We start from the raw sequence: 22,205 nt of genomic DNA, 5'->3' as shown, positions 1-22,205 counted from the left end.
TTATTAAAATTACGACGGACATCAGTCTTTCGATGCCGCCACTATCTCGGAGGAATTTTAAAAACGCTGATTGGACATCGTACAACGTTTTACTGAAAAAAATGTTCGAAGTTTTCCTTTACACCGGTGACATGCAAAAAGATTATGATACTTTTATAGAGTATGTAAATACTGCAGCAGAATTACATATACCCTACATTCGGGTCAATCAAAATCCTTCCCAGGCCTTTACCGCGAGACAGTATTGGAATCCTGCTTTATCAAAAGTAGTAGCAGAACGACGCCTTGCATTATCACAGTTTCGTCGCAACCCCATACCGCGTCTTTCGAATGTATTAAAAAATAAAATATCTGCAGCACAGAATTCAATACGAAAAGCCAAATCAATTAGCTTCCAAAATTTTTGTTCTTCGCTGGATCATATGTTAAGTCCAAGCGAATTATGGTCTAAAATGAAATGGTCGAAAGGCTATAAATTACCGAGAAGTTATGCGGATGAAGAATTGGCTACTGCTTTACTGCATTCGTTAACTCCAGATTATGTTACTCCGATTTCTCCTGAATTTCATTCTTCCAATGACAAACTAGAATCAGCAATATCGTTGTCAGAATTGGAACGCAGTATACCAACGAAATGTACGACTCCGGGTAATGACAACGTTACCTACTTGATGATTAAAAATATTCCCAATAATGGCAAAAATGTATTGATACAACTATTTAATAGATTTTATGAAAAAGGCTTTGTTCCCAGTCAATGGAGAGATATTGTTTTGGTACCTATCCCAAAACCAGGTCGTGACCAAGGCACTGTATCGTCGTTGCGTCCTATTTCTATGATGTCGTGTGTCTGCAAGATATTCCACAATATACTAAATAAAAGGCTGGAATGGTATTGCGAGAATTTAAATTCTTGTATAAATATGTAGTTGAGTATTAATTAAAATCTAAAATTGTAATATATTTCCCATTTAAAAAGGTAATTCACACGCAAGGAGACCATATACCGCTGCCTTAGTGAAAACATCGTAACTAATAAGCGCCTTTTTGAAAAATCACATGAGATTTTCAACAACAAAATCTCAATTAATTTAAATCCGGGTAAAAATTGACACACATATTTTACCTGGATTGAAATTTGTCTATTGCGATGTTTTGTTAACAAAAATCACATCCCAGTGATTATTCAAAAAAGCACTTACGAGGTTTTCACTATAAGACGAAGATACGGTCTTTCCTAGAAACCTGGAAAAAATATCAAGTTGTTCTAACTATACGTCTGGGAGACAGCCGCTAACAGTTATGTCAACCACCAAATATAGATAAGTAGAGCATATTATGTATTTAGATAATCGATTATATTGATGCCGTCCCTAAACTGAAGAGCTTTGAGCGCTCGGAGTGGCATTAAAAATCTCCTGTTTTCTATTTTTATTGGTGACTTACTTTTTTGCCGTGACTTATTGTAGATTTGCCGCAAATGGCATTAACCTACTACTACTACTTGGGCGAACCAATGGAGACCGCTGTACGAAATGTAAGACAACAGGCCTGAGGGAGCCCGGTTGGGCGCGAATCTCGGCTCAGGGCGTCGTCTGAGAGGAAAATATTTGAAAGAATTAATCGACCCTAGTGCGTCGATAGCGACAACCGCTGGATGAGAAGCGACGACGAAATCGAGCCGCTGGCGTTGTCGACGGGGAAATCGTCGACAACGCCAGCGGGTCGGTGTCGTGGTTCTGAAATGTTTATAGTCGCGAGCTGATTGGCCACCTCTATGGCTAGAGTAATCGGGTCGTCGGGATCGTATATTACGTGTTGGTGGCGTGCGAACTGCCGTTCTTTATCTGAAAAGTGACATAATTAGACATCATTTAATAAGGTTTTTGCTTTGGTTGTCACATTAGATATTTTATGAAGGAAAACCACGGCATGATTTGACAAAAAAAAAATCTCATCTAAATTATACGACCAGCGACGTAAGCCGTTGTAACATGAGCCAAATAGCTCGGTCTAGTCGGAGTGACGCGCTAAGTATAACCAGAGTGCGCGTGAGTCAGTCAGTGATCTCGCACTGTTTGACAACACGGTGCGTGCTCGCACGAGACTTGTAAAAGTAGTAAATAAACACTCACAACCCGGTTTCTTTGGTAGCCATAGCATAACATAATCAGCCTATATACGTCTAGTGCTGGGTAAAGGCCTCCCCATGCAACTGGAGGGGGTATGGAGCATACTCCACCACGCTGCTCCATTGCGGGTTTGTGGACGTGTTTTTTTAAACATCCTCCGTGGTCCAGTGGTTAGAGCGTTGGGCTCACGATCTGGAGGTCCGGGTTCGGGTTTTTTGGTAGTAATTTCGATAATTCGCTTTGTGTAGAGCGTTTGGAGTATTTTTTGTTTTTGATGACGTAATGGCAGAACGCGGGCCTTGACTCTAACTCTGAATAACAATTATTTGCTTAAGTATATTATATATATTTTTTTATATTTTACGTTATTTTTTAAACTAGAAAGCCGCCCAACGAGGTTTCTGGGTTTAGTTCATCGTATGAACGTACGTCTGACTACTCCAATATAGTCGTGAACTCATGTCTTATGTATTTTTTTTTTTTTATTTGTGCGAATGAGATATGACATCTACCCACCTTTTATATATTTCTGATTCATATTACAAAGAAAACAACAGTAGGTAGGTATGAAACCCTTTACTGAAATAGCTGTAGCGAATCTTTTTTTTTCTCTTAGCGAACGTTAAAATACTGTAATAGTTTATACTCTGGGCTCAAATCCAAGATGTAGATATCTAAGAATTAAATATTTCGCAGTTATTTTCGCCTTGAATTTTTTTTTCTTAGAAGTAATTTAGTTTGAGATTCGTTATGGGATATTAAAAGAACACACGAAGATGATAATATAGGGAGGTATGTGAGAGTTTTCAGGACCCGTCAATTTAAGAATAAAAGAAAAAAATCATTTATTTCCATAACTAATATTATATAATATTTTCATATATTTATTTATTTAAAGGCTGTAGTGTATTAATATTGCTATCCTTGTCTCGGGCGCATATGTCTTCTGAATACACATCAAGACAAAGAGTGAGCTAATGCAGGAAGGTCTGCCTGTATAGAGTGGTGGTGTTTTGGCGAGCCGAATCATGACAGACGGCAGTATACTAAAGGTATACACTACAATGGCCATTCAGTGAATTCCGTTCGTGGCATATCCACAAAATAACACCAAAAATAAAAAAAATCTTCTGTGACAACCCTAGTAAAATATTTTTTTTATTTTTGATGAGTTTGCTCTTGGCCTCAGAATTATTTTTTTCTTGGTTGTTGACACTTCTGACATCCTAACCTAACATATTAATCCAGTAGATAAGTACCTATATCTAGAAGTGAACACAAGGAAGCAAGAATGAATGAAACATTATTACGAATTTTCATAAGGAAGCCTTTATAGGTATTTCCAATTCACTGCTATAGGGTTTTCACTATCGTATGATAAGGAAAACGTAATAGAGCTTTTTTATTATTTTGACGTGACTTACTGACGGTGCGGCCAGATATAGTTCCACCCTTAGAATAACATAACATAAGCTCACGACAATATCCCAATTGGGGTAGCCAGAGGTACATCCATCGCAAAATGAACTGAGTACCCACACCTCACCGAGTTTTCTGTTAGACCAACGTGATGCGTCGTATCGCCGTCTATAATGGCCGAGCCAACTGTATTATTAGTGAAAACTGCACTTCGAAACGGCGCTCCCCGTTTGAGAAGCAAGTCGGTGTACTACAGGACCACAGTGACTATCTTTACCCTTAAAGTAGGCTCTTACCGCACTAATCGAAGTCCACGCGAACAATGTCGCGGCAATTGCAATCTTCTTCTTATCGTGTGGGTTGTGAGGTGGAATACCAGCCTCATCAACCCCCGCCAAAGGCCTCTGACATGGCTCATGTAACGACTACTTACTTACATCAGCAAGTAGTAACCGGGACCAACGGCTTAACGTGTCATCGGACGGACCATCTTACTCAATAACAATAACTAGTTGCAATTAAATAGTTTTTATTATATCTATTTATTAATCTTGGTGCATCAATACCAGCAATATTTCAATTTGACATTTGCGCATAATATTCCTTTTTTAGATAAATTGTTTTGATGTGGCCTCTTTAACCCCCCAATTCTAAAATTAAACTTAGAAAAAGTAGGTTTTGTAAGGTAGATTCGTGTACTAGATTCAAAATAAAAAAAAAATCTTAATTTGAATAAAGACAGTTCTGAAACTAACGAAACACATTTTCTTTTTAACTTATTTATGAATTTTAATCAAGAAAAACGTAGTAATAAGTCTGATATTTTATCACGTTTTTTATGATGTCACAGTGTGCTTATACAAATTCCATAGTCATTTCGTGTTTTGACGTTTAGTAAAAAGTAACTGATTTGACTAGTTGGAAACTAGCCTATTGTTAGGTATGTGGGATAAGTTTCAGCATTTTACCTTTGAACTCATTAACTGAATGAATTTGGCGCATCGCTAGCCGCGGAAGCCAGAAGAAAAAAAAAATTGAATGAATGTTGAATTTAATTCTACGTCCATTATAAATGGAACGAAATATTAATCATAAAATTTTAAATATAGAATGTGAACTAATATATAATTTTGTTTACGAAATTGTCTCGTTAATCAATTTGATGACTCTATAGAGCTACAGTAGGCGACAATTTATTACCGACCAACAGTTTTTGGTTAGCTATGAAGGTGTTTTATAGATTTTTAAGCCTACGTGGTGTTGAAATTAGGCTCTATACTACTTTTATTTCTCGAAAATTATAACAATTTCAAAATAGTTGTGTTTTATTGTTCATAATTTTGAAGATACATTTGTTATACACAGTATTAGTGATTCAGGCCATGATTCTACGTTGAATTGGGAACCCACTGCCCTATTTTTCCCTAAAAAGTAGCATGGAGAATGCTATACCGACAAGAGCGTGCCTCTTAAATTAGTGATGATGAAGCCTTTCTATTAGCTTTCACTTACACTAAACACAGGCCTCTTCCAAGAGCCACGAAACTCGATATTTGGCTCTCTGGAACCCCTATTAAGACAAAATATAGCTTTCAATTTCAAAACCAGAATAGAAGACATAAAAAAAAACATCCCTTGAAGCGGCGTGGTTAATTAAAACTAGCCGTAATAAAGTGGAGCAGAAATAGTAGGTACTTACTGGGAAGACTGTCACTTCATCCTGTCAAGTCGCTCCGTTCTTTATAGGGTTGACACGTTAGACATTGTAATTAATTTTAGCTTTCAATGTTAGTCTTTGATGAGAGTGAGATTCTCTGCCGTCTTCTGTATTTCCGAATGCATATAACCTTGCTTTCAAGGCCAGAGTGAACAGGCACCTTCTAGGCGAGCACCATCTTAAGCCTCGTCAATGCCTTCGGACAAGTCTGGGGCCAAGAGCAAACCCATCAAAAGTAAAAAAATAAATAAAGTGGTGTGTCAGGATCGTAGTATGTGGAATTCCGTGGTTTCTGTGTACCCCAATGGGAAATAAGTTAATTAGTTGTTCAACATGTTGATGAAGTGTTGTTCACCAATTACTTCAAGGGCCTTAGCCGAGTTACAACTGATTATGCCAATCGACATTGACCAGCACTTTCTCTTTTGTTTCATAAATGGACTCGTATACCTACCCCTTCCTCTCTTTCCTTCAATTTTTCCTTCTATGATGTTTTTTTATAAACGAATCGTGTCGTATTAGGTGGCCAATCATATTTTTTTATCAAAATTCACTTTTCTTTAGCATATTTCAGCTTTCGTTACAGCTGATAACCCTATGCCACAGCTGTAAATGTCACAGCTATTTCCGACACTGGATAAACAGACGGACCGGCGATGTAAAGCGTTGATTTTACTAGTCTCTAATAGAGAATCGAGGAATCTGTGAGAGATATGTAGAGAAATACGCTCAAAGGTATTAGCTGTTGCAACGAATATTTGACCGTCAAGTTCCTCAGGTTTCGGGGGGGTTAAAATGGCCACATCGAAGCAATTCATCTAAGAAAGCAATATTGCAATTTGACATTTGTTTGCATTGCGCACTTAATTTTATATGCGCAAAAGTCAAATTGCAATATTGTTTTTTTTGATGAATTGCTTCGATATGGCCTTTTTAGCCCTCATGTACACAGTTTTGTCTTTGACACATAACAAAACAAAAATATATAATATAGTTACCATTAAAATAGCCTTTACGTCTGTAACCCAGAAAGGGATATTTTCCATGACGCGACTTATAATCGCATTTTTTATTAGGAATTAGGTCAAAAACGATAAATCACAAAAAAAAAATACAATACGATAAATCATATATTATGTGAATTTCCTTTGTATTTTAAAGCAATAGTATACAAACAAACAATTAGGATGGCTTTCAATGGCGCTAATTTTTTTTTTTTTGTTTTGGTTTTCCCCGAAGGGTAAGGCAAAGGGAACTATGCCCATACAGCCATGTCTTACGTATTTTTTTTCTTGATGATTAATGAAATGATGAAAGGTGATGATGATGATGAAACCTAAGCCCCCACCCTCGGAGTAGACTCCTACTCCGAACCCCAAACGAATTAACTCGAAAGTCCGCATAAACTTTCGAGTTATGAAGCGGCTTCCTGGCACGAAGCGAAAATAGGCAGATACACTTTGTTTATTGAATACTCCGATATAATAACACTCGCGAATGTCTTCCGACTAACTTAATGCGATCATTAACCACAAAACACCACTTCGTATTAATTATTTAGATTATTCAATGAAGAAAGCAACTGTCCCGTTCCCGTTTCCCGCCAAAAAGCCTCAATGGCGCTAAGAATTGGGTAGTTTCCTAGGTCAAAGATAAATTATGAAATTGTGATTACTAAACGAAAACAGATCTAAAGGTGACAAAAAACGTTTTATTTTTCAATTTAATTTACTTATGAATTTTATTAAAGAAAAAATTAATAATTAGTGCGACATTTTGACCCGCTATTCCATGACGTCAGAGGTTGCTTTTTCATACAAATTGCGTAGTAATTTATGATTTTGACATTTAGTAAAAAGTAACTGATTTGACTAGTTGGAGACTACCCTATTGTCACCTGGTAATAAATGTACCTAAGCAGTCGCGTATTGGAATGATAACACGTCTGTGAGTGGCCAGGGGCCTTAGCCAAGTTGTAAACAATCAATAAATTATGTCAATCGACAGTGATATCCCCATTTAAATGCGGTAAGAACCCGTTATTATGTGCTTTAATTATGACAGTGACAGAGATCAAAATGTACCGGATTGACATAAAGTGACATGCAAACTGTCGATTGTCATAATCGTTTAGTTAAATCCCCTGGTTTGTTTCAAATCAGTAGGTATTCTGAAATCGGATCAATTAAGTGTATTATTAGGGATCCGTTGCCATATTATTATGGCAAAAACGGAACCTTTATGGATTCATCATGTCTGTCTGTCCGTGCGTATGTCACAACCACTTTTTTCCGAAACTATAAGAGCTATACTGTTTAAACTTGGTAAGTAGATGTATTCTTTGAACCGCATTAATATTTTCACACAAAAATAGGAAAAACACAATAAATTTTGGGGGTTGCATACTTAGAACTGAAACTCAAAAAAATTTTTGTAAACAGTCTTCAGAGTTTTTCGACCAATGTTTGAATGATAAGTCAATGAGTTTCGCTCATTCAGACCAGAGACGTTTATGAGTTATTTACTCGCGTGTAAGTAGGTAGACGTCTCTTGACCGGCTGCGCAGTGACATTTCATATGTAATGAAAGCGGTGATTAAACAAGCAATTCTCAATATTTCGGAACTCTAAATTGACCTCAAATTGATCGTCAGTAATATTCTTGTAACTCAATTCTCTCAAAACAATATTTTTTTATTCTGCGATAAAGTGATAGCTTTTTTTAGTATTTCGAACCTTAAAAGGAAATACGAAACCCTTATATTTTTTATATAGTTCAATACTTAGTAGTTTTTGTTTTTAGTTTACTTATTGTTGTAGGTCTCAGATTGCATGAACTTGTACAAAAAGAAAAAGAAAAACATGAATCAGAATCTGCCATCAACACCACTAGTCAAAGCCAGATGTCCCAACGAAAATTCGGAATACCAGAACATAAGGAAATGTCTGTGACAGGAAATACCACAATAACGGAAATAAAACACCTAGTGAATTCTAAACTATACGGATTTTGGCAATGAAACTTGTACACACACGAGATTTAAATGCAACTCATTACCTTGAGCGCGTTCTAACTTACGAAAATGATTACTAGAATGCAAAAACAACTATACCGACTTACTGACAAAGTTCCCATTAAGGCAAGATATTATATCCACAACTTCAACTTGAAATGATGGAATAGGATATAAATAAACCGATTCTTATAGAATATAAACAAGCCGCAACAATTAGCAGGAAGGATAACTATTAACAATTAATACAAAAAAAACAGCCTGTGACTAATATAGGCAGTTGTTTGAGGATCTAACCGTTGCTTTAAAAGTACAAAAATAAACATGTATTTGAAATAAGAACGAATGATAAAACACGAACTTCACATTTCACAAAAATGCACACACATCGATAAACTTCGGTTATTTTTTTGAATTTCGATTCGCGATTCGTTATTTTGAATATCGAACGCGTCCGCGCCGCACGCGCCGCGGCTTTAGACTGGCTGGAGACAACTCTACACATCATTCGTCTCTTGTCTCTTTCACACCTAAAGAGCTTTCTGTTGACAGACAAGGATACATAGAAAGTTAAAGATTAAAGCTTAATTCTGCGTATCCACTTAATCATCTTGATAGAGTGACTTGGTGTGCGATTTGCATTGCTTGTTTACAATGACAGCTTATTTCACAACTGTCTTTTAAGGGACCAATGAATATCAAAGTTTTATGTTTTTTACTGTTTAAAAAAAGTAATACCTCAGAATGTTCGCAAGCTGTGGGCGCGTGAGTTTCACAAGCCGAGTCAAGGGCGATTTACAAAACTATTAACCGAATAAATATAAATAAAAGAGAGACTTTTATGAAATGTCAGCTGGTAGCGACTGTATAAGGAATTTTATGGGTTACAGCTGTTTATTTATAGGATGCTATTAACGTGTGTTATGGGGGCATGGGTTGATGGTAGCTTCAATGGTAGAGCTTCAATTTATGAGGTAAGTTAAAATAAAGTAAGTGAGGAGCTCGGTGGCGCAGCGGTAAACGCGCTCGGTCTGCGATTGTTGAAGTTAAGCACCTTTCGCAAAGGCCGGTCATAGGATGGGTCACCACAAAAAAAAGTTTTCATCTCGAGCTCCTCCGTGCTTCGGAAGGCACGTTAAGCCGTTGGTCCCGGCTCCATTAGCAGTCGTTAATAACCATCAATCCGCACTGGGCCCGCGTTTAAGGCCGTCCGTTCTTCCTATCCATCCATAGGGAAGGTCCGTGCCCCAGCAGTGGGGACTTTTATGGGCTGATGATAATGAAGTGAGATACATCATCACAGATCTCCTTGCATTTTAATCCGCTTACTATATTTTAACTTACCTACGTCATAAACTGTAGCTCTACTATTGAAGCTACCATCAGATTTTAAATACAGATTGAAAAAACGGTCTTCAGATTTCGATTGAGAATCTATCAATTCTCAATTATTTACTGCATTCCATGTAGTACAATGGGGTGTTACATAGGCATAGGAACTAAAACATGGACCCTGTAGGGCACAGCGTTGAAGGGAAGAGAGGAAGTGTGTATTAAAATTAAAACTTATCATTTAAAAATTCGTCTACAGTATAATAGCTCTTTTTAAGTAGCATTGTTTTTAGATTTTTTATTAATAAATTAGTTTTAGTTTCATCTCTTAAGTACTTAGGGATCTATTTCCTAACATTGTGTCGCTGCATTGTGTAAGTATTAGTGGATTCATAAGAATTATAATCACAGCCTGTAACTGCATTCTGTGTGTAAATGTGAACTAATACTTATTGACATATATTTAAGGTTTTTTCATTAAATAAAGATATTCTATTATTATTGTATGTTCCGTATCCGTGCATATCGGACGAAAATGAAAAATTCGTATCTGTGTCCGAATTTGATATTTTACACACGGATATTTTACTTTAATAATTTTCAATTGTTAGGATGAAATGCGGACATAGGTGACTAGGTAGAATTTAAAAATGCAATGCCAAATATTTGATTTGAAAAATAAAAAATACTGTCTTTGAATTCTGCCTAATCTTACATAGATATATCAGGGGGGTTAAAATGGCCACATCGAAGCAATTCATTTAAAAAAGCAATATTGCAATTTGACATTTGTTTGCATTGCGCACTTAATTTTATATACGCAAATGTCAAATTACAATATTGGTTTTTTAGATGAATTGCTTCGATGTCGTAATTTTAATGAGACTATGCAAATTCAGACAGAACAAAAATAGTATTTTTTTTAAATCAAATATCCAAATTTATTTTTATCATTATCATCATTTTTATACATATGAGAAGATGAATACGAACACCTCTGCCTATCCCTTTGAGTGTTATATGTTAAAGAACTGCAAATCATTTACATTCAAGCATCGAACTACATTGCGCCAGTTGTAACCTTTTAAAAGAAAAAAAAAAGAAAAAATGTGAGTTGTGACCATAAAGAACGGCTTTTACTATACTAGAACTTACGAGAACGCAATGTTGACCTTAATTACTATACTTTACTACGGTACTATGGCTTGTAGTGGAGTAAGAATCTAGATCATAAATCTATTACTAATAGCTGCGCTTGGGCAGGTATGCGGAGATTAAGGTTATTTTATAATACTAAAGGAAATGAACTTGACCTTGAAATGATCTGGTTTTTTATCCAATTTTACTTTAGTTTCCTTCACCAACCAATGGAGCAATGTGGTGGAGTATGCTCCATACTCCCTCCGGTTTTGATTGAATAGAGGTCTGGGTCTGTGGCTAGCAGAGGGACGTATTTAGGCTGATTATGTGATGTTATAAAAAATAAAATAAAATGAGTGTTAAAAATGTTGAATGATGTAAACTCACTTGGAGGTCGCAGGTTCGAATCCAGCACAGGTTTAAACCAAATCGAATCGTTTTCGAATTCATGTTTGCATCATAAAGGTTTATCACGTGCTCAGCGGTAAAGAAAAACATCCTGAGGAAACCCACATTCCCGAGAAATGAATTTTCGGAGGTATGTGACATGTAGGTATTGGGCTGGTTTTCCCTTCGAGGGTTGGAAAGTCAGACAGACAATCGCTTCAGTAAAAAACCGGACCTGTGAAATCTTCAGGTTAGGTAAGCGGACCCCGTGAAAACGGGTTAACGCTAGGGAGATGATGATGATTAGTGTTAAAAACGTTATGTATGTTTATAAAATGCAACCTAAGCCTATCATGGCCCTTAGGCCATGATTAACTGTACCTTAGTACAATTCTTTAAATACACTTCTCATCAAAAAAATCGAAACACTTCCGTTTTCATTGTTTCTGTCCGAATTTAACACAAAAAAGAATTCATACGATGAAAAAAAATACATAAATGTATAGCTGGCAGTTTGGCCATTACAGTAATAAGCGAAAATTCTAAATTCAAAATTAGAATTTCATTTGTTTATCTTATAAACGAAATGAATCACTGTTTTGAGACAAATGTGTGTTTAGGGTTGGAGTACATTTAGCGTTTAAAAACTAAAAATTGGCGCCTATGCTTAAACTTTTTGTTTTTTATTTCAATACTGTGACTTTGGGACGTCTGAAAAAAGGTTTTTTTTCTAAAACGTATGGATACTTCGCCCACAGAAGCCGCCCAAGTTGTGGCATTGCTGGATTCTGGCCTTAGTCAGCGTGTTGTGGCTGCAAGACTGCATCTAAGCCTGTCATCTGTTCATATAGAGTCTATAAACGTTATCGGGAGACTGGTTTGTTCACGCGCCGTTCAGGATCTGGCAGGAATCGGGTCACTTCTGAGCGAGATTATCGATTTATTGTAACAACTTCTTTAAGAAATCGACGCCTTAACGCTTTTCAACTGCAGCAGCGGCTTCGTGTTGTACGAAGGGTGGCTGTAAGTGACTCTACAATTAGAAGAAGGTTGAAGGATCGTGGACTGGTACCGCATAAGCCAGCAAATGGGCCGAAATTAACTGCAGACCATCGAAGAGCGCGCCTTAACTTTGCACGTGAGCACCTAAATTGGTCATACCTACAGAACCGCCACCATAGCTGACCTTTTCTTCAATGCAGCATTGTGCATAGCGTTCTCCGTCTCTTCTGTAGACCTTGTTCCTTCCGTCGTTACCATACAGCATAATTTTACACTCATCAGAAAAGAGAACTTTGCTCCACTGTAGGTATGACCAATTTAGGTGCTCACGTGCAAAGTTAAGGCGCGCTCTTCGATGGTCTGCAGTTAATTTCGGCCCATTTGCTGGCTTATGCGGTACCAGTCCACGATCCTTCAACCTTCTTCTAATTGTAGAGTCACTAACAGCCACCCTTCGTACAACACGAAGCCGCTGCTGCAGTTGAAAAGCGTTAAGGCGTTGATTTCTTAAAGAAGTTGTTACAATAAATCGATCATCTCGCTCAGAAGTGACCCGATTCCTGCCAGATCCTGAACGGCGCGTGAACAAACCAGTCTCCCGATAACGTTTATAGACTCTATGAACAGATGACAGGCTTAGATGCAGTCTTCCAGCCACAACACGCTGACTAAGGCCAGAATCCAGCAATGCCACAACTTGGGCGGCTTCTGTGGGCGAAGTATCCATACGTTTTAGAAAAAAAACCTTTTTTCAGACGTCCCAAAGTCACAGTATTGAAATAAAAAACAAAAAGTTTAAGCATAGGCGCCAATTTTTAGTTTTTAAACGCTAAATGTACTCCAACCCTAAACACACATTTGTCTCAAAACAGTGATTCATTTCGTTTATAAGATAAACAAATGAAATTCTAATTTTGAATTTAGAATTTTCGCTTATTACTGTAATGGCCAAACTGCCAGCTATACATTTATGTATTTTTTTTCATCGTATGAATTCTTTTTTGTGTTAAATTCGGACAGAAACAATGAAAACGGAAGTGTTTCGATTTTTTTGATGAGAAGTGTATTTATTTATATATAAACTCTTTGTGAAAAAACAGGTTTGTAGAACACACACTACGGTATAATTAGGTTGCCTAACCTTTTTTACTCACACATTTTTCACTCAAAACATACGAATATAACATAAACTCACGCCTATTTCCCACCGGGGTAAGCAGAGACTATGGAATTCCATTTGCTTCGATCCTGACACACTTCTCTTGCGTCCTCCACCATCACACAACCGTTTTATACCAGCACGTCCCGGTTCAGAGTAGATCGTACTGAACCTTTTCTACGGACATTTGTAAATAAAAAAATAAAATTATTAATTATAAACACAAAAAAAAACTTAATACATTATTTAAAAACATTATTTTCGCATAATTAATTTGACAAATGAAATAAAAACCGCACGTGCGTAAGTAACTACAAAGTAATAAAGGAAAAATATATGAAAAATTCTGCGAAACGGATCAAGTCATACACACATAATTAATGCATTTTTGTATATAGATATGAACTAAGTAAACAAGGAAGTTCAGAGCACGGTCAATGGACAATATGACATATTACCGTGAGTCAATGTAGGTAATCAATAATAAACACATTCATACATAAACACGAGCCTATAATCCCTATTTGGGGTAAGCAGTCAAGAGACCTTAGAGGACAGATTGGTGCTAATTCCTGCAGACGCCGTCTAATTTTACATACCTGTCATTTCCTTATCCACTAAAAAACAAAGGGACGTGTAATCAACAGACATAAAATTTCTGGAGCACACGTCGTTACATTATGATAGTCTTCTTCGTGAATTAAATATAAGTAAACAGTTTGTTTGTTCATCCTTAGGGAAGGCCCGTGCCCCAGCAGTGGGGACGTTAATGGGCTGTTGATGATGATGATGAAACTGTTTGAGATATCATAAGTACAGTCCTACTAATATTACAAATGTGAATGTTTGTTGATCCAGGTAAACAGTTAAGACAAAAGTATATAAATAAATAAAATAAAAGAGTGATAGAACATTATAAACAAAAAAAAAACAAAACAAATACGTTAGAGACAAATTAATGAAATAATTCACAAAAAAATTTCGAGATTCAAGATTTGGGTGGCATATCCATATGTTGTGTCATTGATGATGATGATGATCCATGTTAGGACAAATCTCGCAAATGGCTACAACCTGTCCCGGTCACTGATTATTAATCAGCAGTCGTTAATAACCACCAATCCGCACTGGGCCCGCGTGGTCCCAGGAGGTGGTGGTGGTGGATCTCCCTATCCATCCATAGGGAAGGCCTGTGCCCCAGCAGTGGGGACGTTAATGGGCTGATGATGATGATGAGTGATTAATATACTTCGCATTTTCAAAACTGAAACCGTGCGTGTGGTCTTAAACGCTATAATTCACATAGTAATAAGTATGCTTAATGAGACTTCCGCCTAGATCTTTTATTATCGGCGTCATAAGAAGAATTATTTAACCACTTTCGCAGCACACGAATATCTTAACGAGTTTACCTTCAAAGAAACCACCCACAGTGTGTCGCTTCATTAAACATGTTTACAGAATCTATGATCGGATTCAGAAAAAAAAATAATGTACTTGGTCTTATAAACCTTGTTTTACATAAGCTCATCATTTTGAGGTCGCAGGTTCGAATCCAGCACAGGCCTAAACCAATGATTGTCGAATTTGTTTTCGAATTCGTGCTTGGATCATAAATGATTATCACGTGCTCAGCGGTGAAGAAAAACGTCGTAATGAAACCCACATTCTCGAGTAATGCATTTTCGGAGGTATGTGACCTAACCTGTATTGGGCTGGTTTTCCCATCGTGGTTTGGAAGGTCAGACAGGCAGTCGCTTCTGTAAAAAATCGGACCTGTCAAATCTTCAGGTTATGTAAGCGGACCCCGTGAAAAACGGGATAACGCTAGGGAGATGACGACATAAGCTCATCACTATATTAGAAAAATATTCAAGTACTTTAATTTTTTTCATCCATTCCCCATTACACGTAATTTGTAGTGAAGCGCACCCATAACTGTCTAATTCACACCACGCCTCAACACTCCTGCTTATCCAATCTTCCTGCCACACACATTGTATCAGGACAAACATACCTACGGATTGTAGGCCATATTGTGCCATATTGGAGCATACTCATTTGAAAACAACGGCCCGCCAAGGCCGATCGTTGTGTCTGATGACTTAATCTACCTACCGCTAAGGTTCATTGACATCATATAGTTTACCTCATACAATGTGGAATTCTTTTAAATCTTCTGTTCGTACAGAAATGGGGAAAAGACTTATATACCTACAAGTTCTCCTGCTTTATCATTTTTTTTTATTTTTTTTATTTATTCCAAAAAAACTACAATTTTTCTTAAAAAAATAATTAATTAATTAATTATTATTATTTATTTATTAATTATGATAAATTATCATCCTCCAGGGCTCAAGTGCGCAACGTGATAACGTGTCACGGACATTTTATCGATTCTGAAGATATAATTATGTCGTTTTGTCGACTGGTGCTAATATGTGAACCCAAATAAGTCATGTCCTTCTGTCAAAATACGAAGAAAAATCACGTGGCGTTAGCCCTGCAGGGCTAACATGCGCAAAGTTATAAAATTATCCATGGATTCAATAACAACAAGAGACAAGGGATCAGTCTATCGCATATATGACATTACATGACACGCGGAAACCTTGTGCGTCGCTTCTCACGCGGACTCGAGCCAGCCCCAACAGTATCCTGAAGACGTTATGTGATAGGTGGGACTCCCCCTTCTAAAAAGGTGGATGGAACTTCACACCCTATAAGTTTGTATTTATGATCGCCGGAATAATGTCTTACTAACACTAGTTTATAAATCTTTTTGTATACTAACATTCTATGGACTTTGTCCGAAATAAACGATATTAATTTATTTTTCTCTTTATTTTTCTGAGGAGCTCGGTGGCGCAGTGGTTAACGCGCTCGGTCTGCGGTTGTTGAAGTTAAGCGACTTTCGCAAAGGCCGGTCATAGGATGGGTGACCACAGAAAAAAAAAAGTTTTCATCTCGAGCTCCTCCGTGCTTCGGAAGGCACGTTTAGTCGTTGGTCCCACGTGCATTAGCAGTCGTTAATAACCACCAATCCACACTGGGCCCGCGTGGTGGTTTAAGGCCCGATCTCCCTATCCATTCATAGGGAAGGCCCGTGCCCCAGCAGTGGGGACGTTAATGGGCTGATGATGATGATGATGAATTTATTTTTTAAGTCCATCATGCGTGGTTACAGTACGTAGGTATTTCCTTCATTGAGTATTTTGTTTTATTATGCGTAACTATATCATTCTCCCTAGCATTATCCCGTTTTTCACAGGGTCCGCTTACCTAACCTGAAGATTTGACAGGTTCGGTTTTTTACCGAAGCGACTGCCTGTCTGACCTTACAACCCGCGAAGATTTTTTTGTGGTTACTACGTAAAGAACAGTCACTCTCCACCCCTCACCTAATCATACCGGGCGCCATGTTATATTTACCTCCCCCACCCCCCCCTTGGGTCTTGCTTTAAATGGTCGTAGGGAGTAAGGGAGAGCGCGCGCGATATGTCTGTCTCGCTCGCGTGCGTAGTTTGTCTCGCTCGCACTTTTTCAGTAACGAGTCCTAGTATAATGTCAAATTGCAATATTGCTTTCTTAGATGAATTGCTTCTATGTGGCCATTTTAACCCCCCTGTTATGTTGAAAATATGGGCATTGAAAACTGTCCACGATGTAATAATAATATTAAAAAAGTTTATTTAGGTAAAACCTACGACACACATATACATTTACAACATTAAAATATACACACATTAATATTTAGTTGGAAAACATAAAGGTATATGGGTGCCGCAGCTCACCAAAAAAAGGCCAGGATTCAGTGAAAATTTACACAGAGGGCAACACATACGATGCGATGTATACATTTTATCCTTATACAGAGTTTCAGTGCTGTAACTGTCAGTGCTATTCAGAGGCGGAGGACAGGAGCCCCGTACGGCTTTGAAATAGACTGCTCTGGGCGCCATCCCACTCGCGTCAGACAGAGTACTGCGGAAGGCAAGAGGGAAACCACTGCCCTATTTTTCCCTAAAAAAAGTAGCATGGAGAATGCTACACCGACAACAGCGTGGCACTTAAATTATAGAGCAAGTGTATGACTACTAATCTCTAGACACCGCACAGTTCATTTTCTACCGCTTACTAACCAATCAGTTTAATTTCCCCATCTCGCCGATGGACGTCAGATACTCGACGACTGAGTAATTTCAATATAAATGGCGACCCTCTGTTATTTGCAGACCGATCGGCCACTCTTTGCTATGCTAATATTCCGCTTAATATTCTACGCAGAGCCGGGGTACACGCTTGTATAGTGTAGTATAAGACTGTAGTTTTTACGACTATAAATTAATTAATACTTTCAATATTAGTAGCAGACAGAGACACACGCCTTCCGTCCAATTGATTGAGTGCTGGGCTCACGATCTGGAGGTCCGGGTTCAATTCCCGACGAAGACAATGTCGAAAATCAATTTGTGAGACTGTCCTTTGTTTGACTAGGATATCACAGGCTGATTCATCTGATTGTCTGAAAAAGTAAAATGATTGCGTGCTTCGGTAAGCACGTGAGGCCGTTGGTCCCGGGTTTCTAGCCCAAACGCCTCCACCAACCCGCAGCGGAGCAGCGTGGTGGAGTATGCTCCATCCCCTCCAGTTAATTGATATTATAGGATATTAATAACATAACATAGCATCATGCTTGTATCCTGGAAGGGGTAGGCAGAGGTGTTTGGTACACCCACTCCTGACCAACTATGTTTAAGTCCCTCGTTAGGCTACTTGCGTTATGTTATTATTTTTAGCCTTCGTTTCATGATAAAGCGGATTCCATTTCTTTACTCAACTACTCTTTGCACTTTTTCTCTTCCCAAAGGGAGATTTCCTTTTTTTACTCGTAGAGTTAAAAAATAAAAACAGTTCTCAAGAACTCGTTAGATGGCGCTTAACTACATTACTTGGCCCCTTCCTTTTTAGTTGTTATTTGTTCATTTTTGGAACATAATTAAGTTATGTTATTAAATTCAGTGCTATAAACTATATTTGAATTGATTTGATTTCAAAATGACATCTAATAAAATCAGAAATATTATATTATAAATAACGTTCGGGGGCAAAAAATAAAAAAAATGGGAATAAAATGAAAATGGAAATGAATGAATGGGAATGGGGGGGAAAAATGGCCACATCGAAGCAATTCAAGAAAGCAGTACCTATTGCTATTTGACATTCGTTTGCATTGCGCACTCAATTTTTGTGTGCGCAAATGTCAAATTGCAATATTGCTTTCTTAGATGAATTGCTTCGAGGTGGCCATTTTAGCCCCCCTGTTCCTTGAAGTAACCTATCAAGTTCAGCGCCATCTATCAGTGCAACTAGGAAACAATTTAAAATTTTTAAAAAGAACATTCCTCATTCCATCTGATAAGTCATGTAAAGAGGTTTTAATTTCGCGTCACACGAATATAGGAAATGTCTCAATAACGCATTGACTGTATAATTAAATGCGCATTACTAGGCAACGTACAGTGAGAAGGAAAAGGCAAATTATTTATGATCCCGTCGTCTCTTAATCTGTTACCTTATACGTACTCTTATCAGTGGTAAGTCGTGATTAATTGTAGGAATATTATTAATAGCCAATGTCTTTATGTTATGCGTGATAAGTACTATAAAAGGTACCTTCCTACTTAGTTCATCATCATCAGCCCATTAACGTCCCCACTGCTGGGGCACGGGCCTTCCCTATGGATGGATAGGGAGATCGGGCCTTAAACCACCACGCGGGCCCAGTGCGGATTGGTGGTTATTAACGACTGCTAATGCAGCCGGGACCAACGGCTTAACGTGCCTTCCGAAACTTTTTTTTTTTTGTGGTCACCCATCCTATGACCGGCCTCTGCGACAGTTGCTTTACTTCAACAATCGCAGACCGAGCGCGTTTACCGCTGCGCCACCGAGCTCCTCCAAGTTTTACCTTCCTACTTAGTTACAAGGAGAATATTTTAAAATGAACGAGCTTCTTTTGCAGCATGTAAAAGTTAGGTAACTAAGGAACCAAGTTTTACCTAAACTACAAGGTGTTCGTTACATCGTAACGAATACTCAAGAGGGATGATTCAGACTACGATTTTGAGTTAATATCAAGTGGAATTTTCCGTCGCAAAATTCATGATTTTTTGTGTTTAATTATTTTTAATTTTATACTTTTGCGATAGAAAAGTCTACTTGATATTAACTCAGAATAATGAGCTTAATCATCCCCCTCGGTATTCGTTACGATGTCACTTGCGCCCCGTATAAGTACGTACAGATAGCCAATAGTTATACGAGTGCGTATATGTCAGTGACACCGTAACGAATACTGAGGGGAATGGTTCAGACCCTGATTCTGAGTTGATATCAAGTAGATGGAAAATTCATGAAAATTCCAGTTTTTTCCATCGATTTCTCAACACACTAAACCAAAAATGGCCATGGTTTGTAGCCATAAAAAAAGCAACTATAAATATAAATAAAAACAATAAAAATAAAATGTCACTATTTCGACACTGCATTCTGAACGAAACGCAGCTACATCGCACCTCATTCCTTATAAGGGCAGACATTATCAGAAACAAATTTTTGTTTGAATAACATCAAGGTAAGATTATTGGTATAAGTTTTGCATTAGATAGATATATAAATTGTTTCTTAAACTTCCGATATTACCAAAAATTAGAGCTTTTTTTTTGACGTGACTTATTGTAGGTTTGCCGCAGATGGCATTAACTACTTAGCCGGACAAATGGGGAGCGCTGAAGGCTCTCACCCGGTACAACGTTTAAGACAACAGGCCTGAGGGTGACCAGTTGGGCGCGAACCTCGCCTCAGGGCGTAGTCTGAGAGGACAATATTTGAAAGAATTAATCGACCATAGTGGGTCGATAGCGATAAGCGCTGATTGAGGGAATAAAAGTGAGAGCATGAAAAATATTCTGTTTGTATGTGTATATTTTATTATATTTTCCGTCCGTTTGCCGTCTGTAACGGTCGAACCAACTGCGTTAGTGGAAATTCAATTCATTTCAACTTTCAGTAAATACTATGAAGATGCCAACAATCGTCCCACGTATACTTGAATCTAGAATATATCTAAATGGGTTCAACGCCCGTTGCTTAGCGCCAAACAATTGTCACAGAACAATCATCGAAACAGACGCGTCAGGCTTTTGATGTGTATTTAAGGATGTTAATTATACCTACGACTCTGTGACGTGTCTAATTAGATAATTTATATACGTTAAATTATCTTAAGTACAGTTTTTACTAATTAACGGCCTTTGTAGTCCAGTGGTTGAGCGTTGGGCTCACGATTCGGAGGCCCCAGGCTCGAATCTCGGTAGGGACATATCACAAAAATCTCTTTGTTAACTAAGGATCTAGTTTGGTTAGGACAGGAAGATTGCCCGAATGTAAGATGGCGGCTCAATTTAACCCTGACATCAGGGTTGATGAGATTGGTAATCCACCTCACAACCCACACGATAGAAGAAGACTAATTAACACTACTAAACTAATTCAAAGGCTTGACCATCATAGACGGCTCACCAGCTATTACGTTGCTCTAACTGAAAGCTCGGTGAGGTGGGGGTACTTTAGTTCACCTTGCGATGGATGTACCTCTGACTACCTCAATTGGGATATAGTCGTCAACTTACGTTATACCTTCATAACCAATCTAGAGGGTTAGATTCCCTTTTGTCCGGCCAAGTAGTTAATGCCATCTGCGACAAATCTACAATTAGTCACGTCAAAAAAATGGCTAGATTCCCAGTAGTCGTGTACCAGTATTGGATTTTTTGTTAGGTTGGACCATAAACAAGCAATGGAACATTGTGGAGTATGACCCGTATCTACTGAGCACTATACACATACATAGGATCACGCTTATTTCCCGTTGGGGTAGGCAGAAACCACGGAATTCCACTTACTACAGAAATCAAAATCATTTATTCAACGTAATTATCATGGATAAACTTGTTGAAGGTAAATGTAACATTTTTGAATTTACGTCATTTCGCAAGGTGTTATCGCTGAGGAAAAGTAATGACAAGAAACTGCAACAGCAACACATCTTTTAAATCAATGAGGGTATACATTACAAGTTATTTAATAGATGGATTTGGGACGATCCTTGCGTGTTTGGCGTTGCGGGTTTCAACTCGGATGGACAGCTATTCTGCCTCCAATGTGACCGGGTTTTCAGAACAAAGTTTTGCTTTGCCAGTCACATTCGAGCGCACGAGAGAAGAGAGTGAGGTCGCCGTTGTCGGATACGACAAGGAGGACTATATATATTTAATAACTAGAGGAACACATTCAATACCAGACATACGATCATGACATAGAACAATCATGACATACGACTTCGCTTCTTCTACTCTCTTCGAAGACATTTATTGTGCATTATATTTCTGTATTGCTTTGATTTTCTGTTGTTGTGTCTATCTTATATGCTAATTGTATTTGGTACTTCTTTATGTTGGCAATAGATTAGATCACTGTTTTTAATTTTAAACAATAGGTTATTCGACTGCGTCAAAGATAAATTATAAAATGCTAATCTAGTAATAGAAGCCGGTATAAGATGATCAAAAATCAATCTCATTTTGCTTTTCAACTTATTTACGAATTTTATTTATGAATTAAGTAACAATGAGTACGTCGTTTGACCGCTTCTATTGATGACGTCACAGGGCTGTATTTGGAAATACTGTCAATACCATGTCTAAAGAAAACTTTCGTTTTGACGTTTCGTAAAAAGTATCTCATTTGACTAGGTTGCCAAGTAGCCTATTATGAGACATTCAGAGACGTTCAATACACATCGTATCGCCAAACAATATATAACGGCGACGGTGCCAGACG

At 37.8% G+C, this 22,205-nt stretch overlaps 1 protein-coding gene across 12 annotated transcripts in view; it reads right to left on the bottom strand.

Annotated features, from left to right (window-relative positions):
• Positions 1–22,205, bottom strand: part of LOC126376465 (focal adhesion kinase 1) — a 167,437-nt gene that overhangs the window by 64,243 nt on the left and 80,989 nt on the right. For 3 of the 12 annotated variants that reach the window (XM_050023835.1, XM_050023840.1, XM_050023838.1), the window contains exon 1: positions 8,579–8,595. The exons of 6 other annotated variants lie outside the window; for them this stretch is intronic. The gene's annotated coding sequence lies outside the window, so the exon portion shown is untranslated. Of the gene's footprint in view, positions 1–8,578; positions 8,596–8,642; positions 8,755–22,205 lie in introns of those variants that run through there. 3 more of the 12 variants (XM_050023836.1, XM_050023837.1, XM_050023846.1) reach the window with 3 other exon arrangements.

The sequence above is a fragment of the Pectinophora gossypiella genome, chromosome 21 (genome assembly GCF_024362695.1).
Source record: "Pectinophora gossypiella chromosome 21, ilPecGoss1.1, whole genome shotgun sequence".
NCBI classification, from domain to species: Eukaryota; Metazoa; Arthropoda; class Insecta; order Lepidoptera; family Gelechiidae; genus Pectinophora; species Pectinophora gossypiella.
This window is presented reverse-complemented; position numbering and strand designations above follow the sequence as displayed.